We start from the raw sequence: 9950 nt of genomic DNA on the forward strand, positions 1-9950 counted from the left end.
ATATAGACCATTTCATCATAATTCCAAGCGAGATTAAACATTTAGCTTCAAGGAAACTCATTTCTGAGGTTAGGTAAAATTATCTTCATTTTCCAGCTGGAAACCTGAGTCTCAGGTTAAGTGATTACACGGGGTCACACAGCTTCCAATTGCAGATTCAGAGTAAACCCCTTTCAAAGCCTGAAGAAGAGCCCTGGAGATTCAGTATTCATAATTTTGTATTCTTCTCATTAGAAAGTCTCTCAAACTTGGATTGGAACGTGAGCAGACTGCTTTCCTTTACTTCTCCTACCCAGAGCTGAGTACTTCCAGCCCCCAGGATGTGTGCAAATTCATCACACACTGGAGAGCTAGGATGCGTCTTCTACACTACAGCTGTACCTCTTCTTTGCATGGGGGTTTTCATTTACAGAACTCAATAGTGTTGCCTCATTTCATCCTCCCACCAATTCTGCAAAGTAGATTTAACAGACATCAGAATCACAGAAGAGATTTAGGAGAGACCAAGTGGTTCAGTGTTTAAGAGCCGGGCATGGAATTATTCAGACAACTGTGGGTCCCTTGTCTTGCTTGGCCTCCCTTCCATCTCTGGGCCTTACTATTTTTCTGAAGAAAACAGGGACACCAATGGCACCAAGTGCAAAGTCTGTGTAGATTCATTGACATACAGCTCAGAGAGACAGAGTAAATTTTCTAGGACACCCAGATGTTGACTGGCAATTCTTCTGGTGCCCTTCAGCAGCATCCTGCTGGCAATTCTTCTGGTGCCCTTCAGCAGCATCCTGCTCTCTCTTCTGTCATGCCTGCTTCTTTCAGGAAGGAGGAAGTGAAGGAAGACACAGGAGGAGGAAGCGACTTGTTCAGGTCGTGAGCAGGCATGAAGAACATTTACCTCGACTCACATGAACTAGAGGTGGCGTTAAGTGGTGGCATCCTGCAGCTCTCGGTCAGTCTCCAGGGTTCACATCACAGCTCACCCTGGACTGGACTTTGGATGAATTACAAATTCCACCTCAGCTTCCTCATATAGGGACAATAAAAATGCTCACCCCCCAGGACTGTTAGGAGCATTAAATGAGTTATGGCTTGTGGGACAATTACAATAGTCTCTGGCATAGAGCATCTAGGACATGTTAGCTATTATTACTGATCACAGTTTCACCTACACCTGGGGCCACTGCCTGCTGGCTCTATGGGATGGCTTTTATAACCCAAGGACCCAAAGTCTGTCAACAAGGAGCTTTTATCTGAATCTTTCTCCAATCTACCTCTTTTTTTTTTTAATTTTTTAAAATTTTATGGCAATCACTTTAGGATCTTCCAGAATCCTGGGGGTGGGGTACATAAAATATAGTTATAAAATTGAAGGGGAGTAACTTATCCTAATTCATCATACTTAAAATATTTGTCACAAACATGGTCAACAGCACTTATATAGCAACTATGGTCATTATTGGGGGAGGCTAGTGTTAGAGGACTTGGTGGCCATCAGTCACAACCCTACACCCTAGTGTAGCCCAGCCCAGCCTCATGATTCTGTCTCTGCTGGAGTTAGTGAGGCCTGGGCACAGTGAATGTGCTCTGGTCCACCGGGACCCTGTCCAGTTTTCCTCAGACTCTAGTTGTGAAAGGTTTAGGCTCTCAGCACCCCACTGCCTGTAGTCACATGCCACTCCTTACCCAGGGCTATCTCCTGGCCCCAAGTTGTGGTACTGGGCAGAGAGCAAACCTGTGGCCAAATGAAGCAAGAGCCAACAGGCCGGGAATTTTGGCTCCAGTTGTTTAAGGGGAGTCTTCTGGACCCCTGTCCAAGGGGCCCAGTCTCATGGAGATCATCCCAGGTAGCTGAATCCCCTCTTAAAGCCATCTCTTGTCTTCCATAAATAGACATGTAAATGTCAATTAAGTGAACCAGCCTTAACTTAGATTAAGATATTAATACTCATTTTCTGTGACAAATTTTAACATATGTAATTTATTGCTATTTTTCATATTTAGGGGAGTAGGTGTGCCTAGGTTAAAGGTGTGCTTTTTTCTCTTATTTATTTATTTTTCTACTTTAAATGCACTCCCATGAAGAGATTGTTAGACACAGCCCTATAAAGAATTCCCGCATATTTTCTTCATGTGGATGATAATACAACTTCTTCAAGTATACCTTCCTTATCATGTTGGAAGTCTTTTCTCTAACTACTTAAGGAAACAAATAGCACAAGCCATGTTTCTTCCACATTAGCATAGCTCTCATTTCTCTTAAGGCTACTGTGTTAGTCTGCTCAGGCTGCTCTAATAAATTACCATAGACTGGCTGGCTCAAACAAGAGACATTTACTTCTCACAGCTCTGGAGGCTAGGAAGTCCAAGATCAAGGTGCCAGCAGATCTGCTGTCTGATGAGAACCGTTTGTGGTTTGCAGATGGCCATCTTCTTGCTCACATGGTAGAGAAAGAGAGGGAGGGAGAGAGGGAGAGAGAGAGACAGAAAGAGAGAGTGCTCCTGTCTCCTTATCTGAACACCAATTCCATCATGAGGGATTTTGACCTAATTACCTCCCCAAAGCCTCACCTCCTAATACCATCCCACTGGGGATTAAAGCTTCAACATATAAATTTGGCGGGGGGACACAGACGTGCATCCATAACAGATGGCAAATACCACACAATATGCTTTTGTAGAGTCAGGTCTAAATAAGTGTGTGCAGGCATCCTGCTAGACACTGGAGAGACAACTAGGCCACTTTAGGTCTTTCAGGCACTGACAAGGGCTCTGTATTCTCTTCTTGCTTTCAGGGGCCTGAAATCCCCAGAACTGGAATTGGTCATAATTAGAACACAAAGACCTCCTTCCTTTGCTCTTTAAAGAGATACACAGAAGAGATAACACTTTTATTCTGAGAAGGCTCTCAAACTCTGACAGTCTGACAAATATAATCTAACATGTTAGAAGAGGTCAAGTATTTGCAAAATTACTTGGAAGCAGGTCCTGTCCCCAGAGCAGATTTTAAAATGTGTGTGGGTTGGGTTGCAGGTGAGGGAAAGAGTAGGAAAGGGACAGAAGGATACAGACAAACCAGAACCATGAAGACTTGATACTGGAAGAAGGAGAGAGTTATAGATAAAGCTTCCAACAAAGTCAGGAGACCCAATACCCCTTTGCCAGTGTCCTTATTGGAATACAAGGTTGATGGTGAAGTATGTGGATCCACCTTCCCTGACTCACCTCCCGTGTGCTTGGACTCATTTTTCCAATAATTAAATCTCTTTAGATCTGTTCCCCCATTTGTCTCCAGGGAACCCTCCATCTATAATCACTACTTTCTGCAGTATCCAAATAATTAGCCTCCTATGTGATTTCTTTGGTCTCTCTCCATTTCATTTATGTTTTCATATGTACAATAATCTGAAACCAATTTTGCAATCATCTCATCTCTAGCAACTATTCTACTCCTGCATTATTCATTGGGGTCAAAACCATTGTCCTTTTTAATGGCATGATTAGAAATTCCAAACAGAAGGTTTCAACCAATGAGCTCTTCCAAAGAAAATCATGATTGGCTCCATTGCTAAACATTTGAAGGTTACACTATAGTCCCTAACAGCTGAATCATGGCATAAATACCCACCATGTAATATCCAAGGTCTCTATCCAGGTAATATCCTATAAGGTGCAGGTGAGGTCCCTTCTGAATCTGAGCCTGATAAGTCTTGTACCAGGTGGCAAGAGCCGATTGTTGAACATTAAGAAATTTTCCAAGTTGGTTGTTAAATTATTGGTAGTTTGAAATTGGCTACAGTGGGAGTATTAATACCATGGGAATCAGCAAATGCTATAAAGTGAGTCTTTTTTTTCCCTTGGAGAACTGGTTGGCCAGTATATCACTGAGGTCATCTACTTAATCATCCTTTCTCCAGCGATCTGTTCCCAAATACACAGGGATCTCTCTGAGAGCTCTATGCCATTTCATTGGCCTTTTATCTTTTCTTGACTAGTACCACACTGTTTTTAGTACTGTGACTTTGAAGCTTACGTTAATAGCTTGTAGAGCAAGATCCTACTCTGTGCACCGCTTTTTCAAAGTTGATTAACTCTTCATAGACCATTAAATATTAGAATATTATGCCACATACATTTTAGAATAAGTTTACTAACTGCCTGAAAACTATATATATGACATTTGATTGAGGTAGTTTTGACATTATAGAACACTGTTGGGAGAATTAATATCCTCAAAAAATTAGTCATTCCAAGAACAGAATTAATTCTCTATTTATTCAGATTATATTTTACAAAATTTAATTAAATTTTAACATTTTTCTGAACAACTTCTATTCATGTTTTTTTAATTCCTAATGCTTTATAGATATTGTTACAATTTTGAATTTCTCTTTTTTCTAATATTTTCTAATTGGTTGTTGATCAGCTTGAAAAAATTGTATTGATTTTTGAAATTTGACCTTACTAAGCTCTCTTATTGTTTTTATTTGGTTTCATTGACTTTTCTATGATCATAGCATCTGAAATAATCACAGGTTTATTTCTTCCTTTTTAATCATCATGCTGCTTTCCCCCCCTTTCTTTCTTGATAATGATAGTCAGCACCTACAGTACCAGGTTAAGCTGTAGCAAGGATAATAAGCAGTCAACAGACCTAGACCCAAAAATGACCCAGATATTGAAACTATAGGGGAGATCCTAAATATTTAAATAAATAAATATTTAATTAAATAAATATTTAAATAAAGATGTTAAATATGTTGCAAAATCTAGTACAGCAGGTGAACAACATGCATGAACAGAAGGGGAACTTGGGAAGAAAGATATAAACCATAAAAAGAGTCAACTATGAATGCTAGTAATAAGAAACATGATGTCAGAGATGAAGAAATCCTTCAATGGGTTTATTAGCAAAATGGACATAACAGGATAAAAAAAAATCAGTGAAGACATATAGGTAAATAGAGATTAAACAAAATGAAACACAAAAGGCAAAGAAAAAAATAATAGAACAAAACATGAAAGTTGCATGACAATATCAAATACATATAATTGTATAGACAGAGAATGAATGGGCAGAAGAAATATTTGAAGAGACAACGGCTTTTTAAATTAATAAGGGTCAACAAACAAGAATCTCAGGAAAACTGAAGCAAGATTTTTAAAAAAATGAACCCAAGTGCATCAAAATCAAATTTCAGAAAAATAGGTTTAAAAAAAGACCTTGAAGGCAGCCAGAGAATAAAGAAAACTTACACAGAGGGGAAAAAAAATAAGAATTAGAGCCAACTTCTCATCAGAAATTAATCAAACCTAAAGATGATTGAGAGACATTTTAAAGTATTGAAAGAAAAATTAATCAACCCAACACTCTATGTTCAGAGAGAATATCTTAAAGAAATTAAGGTAGAACAAAGAGTTTTAGACAAAAAAAGGTGAGGGAATTCACTGCCAACAAATACTGAAGAAAGTTTTTCAGGAAGAAAGAGTAGGATAGCAGAGGGAAATTTGGATGTACACAAAGAAAAGAAGGATGATGGATATAATAAAAAATGATATTAAATACAACACTTTAAATATCTTTAAAAATAATTGAATATCTAAAGTAAAAATATTAACAATGTGGGACTTACATGTAGAAATAAATTGAATGACAATAATAACATCACACACACACACGCACACACACACATTTGCTCTAACAGAAGGCTTAAATAAGATCCAGAATCTTATAATATAATGCCCAAAATGTCCAGGATATAGTTGAAAGTCACTCATCATATCATGAACACAGAAAATCTCAATTTGACTAAGAAAAAGAAATTAACAGAGGCCAACACTGAGGTCATGCAGATGTTGATATTAAGGACTTACAACAGCCATCATAAAAATGCTTCATTGGGCAATTATGAACATGTTTGAAACAAATTAAAAATACAGAGTTTCAGCAAAGAAATAGAAAAAAATACCAAGAAATAAAGAGGAAACAAATGGAAATTTTAGAACTTAAGTATATAACAACTGGAATTAAAAACTCTATGGATAGGTTCAGCAGAAGAATAGAGAGGAGAAAAAAAGCAATCAATGACCTTGAAGATAGAACAATACAAATTACCCAATTCTAACAATAGAGAAAAACCTTTTGTTTTGAAAAACCAAATAAACAGGGCCTCAGGGATTTGTGGTAGTATGACAAAAAATCAAATACTTGTGTCATGAAAGTCTCAGAAGAAGAAAATAAAGAAAGTAGGGCTGAAAGGCATTCAAAGAAGTAATTACTAAAATTTTTCGTGTTTGGCAAAAGACATAAACCTAAAGATTTAAGAAGCAGAATGAACTCCAAACAATAAAAACCCAAAGAAATTAATGTCAAGACACAATATAATCAAACTTCTGCAAACTAAAAACAAAGAAAATATCTTGAGAGCAGCAAAAGAGAAATAACACCTTAGCTGTAAGGAAAACAAATTGAATGACAATGGACGTCTCATCTGAAGTCTTGGAGGCCAGAAGGAAGCGTCACAGATTTTTCAAGTGCCAAAAGAACAGAACTGTCAATCCAGAACCCTATATTTGGCAAAAATATCCTTCAGGAATGTAAAGGAAACCAACACATATTCAAATAAAGAAAACGAAGAGAATTTGTCACCAGTAGACATGCCCTAAGTAACAGCTAATGAAAGTTCTTGAAACTGAAAGGAAATGATTTAAAAAAAAGGATGAAAGGTCATGGAAAAAGCAAAAAATATGGGTAAATAGACTCTCCTTTTCCTTCAGTTTTCTAAATTGTGTTTGATTTTGAAGCAGAAATTACAACATTTTCTGGTGTGGCTCTCAACATACATAGAGGAAATACTTCAGTCAATTTTATTACAAATGAGGGATGGTAAAAGGACTGAAAGGGAGTAAGGTTCCTACACATCACTCAAATTGATAAAAGGTCAACATCAATAGACTGTGCTAAGTTATACATGTATAATATAATACTTAGAACCACTAAAAATCTATATGAAGAGAAACACCCAAAAACTCTATAGATAAGAGAGAAAAACAGGAAGCAATGAGAAAACAAAAAATAAAATGGAAGATTTAAAGTTTAACATATTAATAATTACATTAAATGTAAATGGTTTAAATATACCAACTAATGCAGATATTGACAAAGAAGATTTAAAAAAAAGAAGAAACATGTCCCAACCACACACACACACACACACACACACATACACACACACACAGTCTGAAAAAAATTATCTTCAAATACATATACGTAGGTTAAAAATAAAAGTATGGGATACCTCTCTCAACTGTTAGAACAACTAGACAGAAAATCAGAAGGGATACAGAAAATCAGAAAGGATCAGTAATGCCATTAATCAACAGGATATAATCAACATTTATGGAATACTTCACCCAGTGACAGCAGAAGATATATTCTTTTCAAGTGTTCACAAAGCCCTTACCAAGACAAATCATATCTTGGGCTATAAAACAAACCTCAACAAACATTAAAGTTCTGAAACCATACAGAGTGTGTTCTCTGACCACAATAGAATCAAACTAGAAACCAATAATAGAAAAATAACAGGAAAACCTTGAAACACTTGGAAACTGGACAACATACTTCGTAATCCATGGGCCAAGAAAAAAGTCGCAAGGAAAAAATTTTTAAAAATACATTGAACTGAATAAAAATAAAAATAAAACATACCAAAATGTGTGGGACACAGCTAAAGCAGTTCTGAGAGAGAAAGTAATAGCACTAAAATTTACATTAGAAAATAACAATTCACCACTAAATGGTTCTTGGAAAATCTTCCAAAAATGAGAACAAGCTGGTATTTCAAGCTTGTGCAATTCTCATTCTTTCAAGCCCCACATATTTGAGAGATATTATTCTATCAAATGTTCCTTCTCAATAATTTCTTTGTTTGAATTTAGAAAGCAAGGAGCCTGATGTGGGGCTCAACCCTGGGATCATGACCTGAGCTGAAGACAGTCGCTTAACCAGCTGAGCCACCCAGGTGCCCCATAAGGGAGCACTTTTAATGAACTTACATCTTTAAACAAATGTAATGAATAAAAGTTAGGACATGTCTCAGTAAAAGCATGGTGAAAGGAAAACATACATATAATTGTAGAAATAAGTACAAATGTACCCAGTAATCACATGAACTATAAATTAGTTTAACTCACATGATTACATTTTAAAATTCAGCTACATACTGATTATATAAATGAAAATAGATTTTGAAAATGTAATGCTGAGTTTAAAAAATGAAACAAAATTTAAAGATTTTATTTATTTCTATATCTGAGAGAGAGAGAGAACACACAAGCGGGGGGGGGGGCGGGGCAAAGGGAGAGGGAGAAACAAGACTCCCTGCTGAGCAGGGAGCTCAATGTGGGACTGGATCCCAGGACCCTGGGATCATGACCTGAGCTGAAGGCTGACACTTAACAAACTGAGCCACCCAGGCACCACTAAAAAATGAAATTGTTTTCTAGGATGATAGATATAATGTAATTTTAAAACACAAAGAACAGTACTGCATATTGTTTATGAGCATATATGTAATGAAAATGTAGGAGATAGAAACTAGGCTTGCCAAATTTGTAAGAGTGGTTCTCTGTAGAGTAGATGAACAGGTTTGTACCTGGGTGTCAAAGCCAGATGCAACTTTTATCATCTACTACATATTCCATTTTAATAAAATCCAGAACCAAAAAAAAAAGAAAATGACTAAATGTTAACTTTTTTTGTCTTTTAAAGTGAGTATTTGGGTGTTTGTATATTCTGCTTTAAAAAATCAAAAAGGGAGCAAAAAGACCCCAAGCATGCAGGTACTTTTGTACTGCCAGGATAAAGGATGTCTACTCCATTGCAGCGATGATCTCAGTAATGGTGAGAATTGTGAAGATGGCCTTCTAGAATCTCACCTAAAAATCGTCATAAGTTTGCCCTGTTATTGCTCCAGACATTAATACAACTGTGTACTGTGTACAAAAGAGCACTGTGCTCCCTAGGAATAAAATGTATGCAAGAAAAATGTAGTCAGGGTCCTGCCAAGTTTAAAATTTCACATCAAGGTATAACACACACTACAGTAAAGATCGTGTGATTCAGACAAAAGGCACTCACCACTGCGGAACCTTGGGAAACTCAATAACCATCCCAAGATACTTCTGTCATCAAAACAGTAATATCACTCACTTATGGAACGTAAGAAGTAGGAAGATCAGTAGGAGAAGAAAGGGAAGAAGGAAGGGGGGGTGGTAAACAGAAGGGGGAATGAAGCATGAGAGACTGTGGACTCTGGGAAACAAACTGAGGGCTTCAGAGGGGAGGGGGGTGGGGGATTGGGATAGGCTGGTGATGGGTAGTAAGGAGGGCACGTATTGCATGGCGCACTGGGTGTTATATGCAAGTAATGAATCATCGAACTTTACATCAAAAACTTGGGATGTACTGTATGGTGACTATAATAACATAATAAAAAATTATTATAAAAAACAAAAAAAAACAGTAACAGCAATAGTTTGTAGGGTTATATGAGGACTAGGTGACATATTTACAGTTTTCTTCATTTTATAAACTAACATGTGTAGGTGAACACTCTGACTGTGGTTGCTAAGGGTTAAGAAGAACATGGTGATATAATAACCAAGTCCCTGATTTCATTGATATTCTTTTCTTTAAAAAAAAAAGATGTTTTTTATTTATTTGAGAGAGAGAGATTTAGCATGAGTGGGGGTAGGGGCAGAGGGAGGGGGGAGAAGCAGGCTCCCTCCTGAGCAGGGAGCCCAGCATGGGGCTGGATCCCAGGACTCCAGGATCAAGACCTGAGCGGAAGGCAGACACTTAACCTACTGAACCACCCAGGTGCCCCGCATTGATTTTGTTTTCATCTGATAATTTGAAATTATGGCCTTGAAGAAAGTTATAAAGCATAGAA

Source organism: Ursus arctos, unplaced genomic scaffold (assembly GCF_023065955.2).
Source record: "Ursus arctos isolate Adak ecotype North America unplaced genomic scaffold, UrsArc2.0 scaffold_17, whole genome shotgun sequence".
NCBI classification, from domain to species: Eukaryota; Metazoa; Chordata; class Mammalia; order Carnivora; family Ursidae; genus Ursus; species Ursus arctos.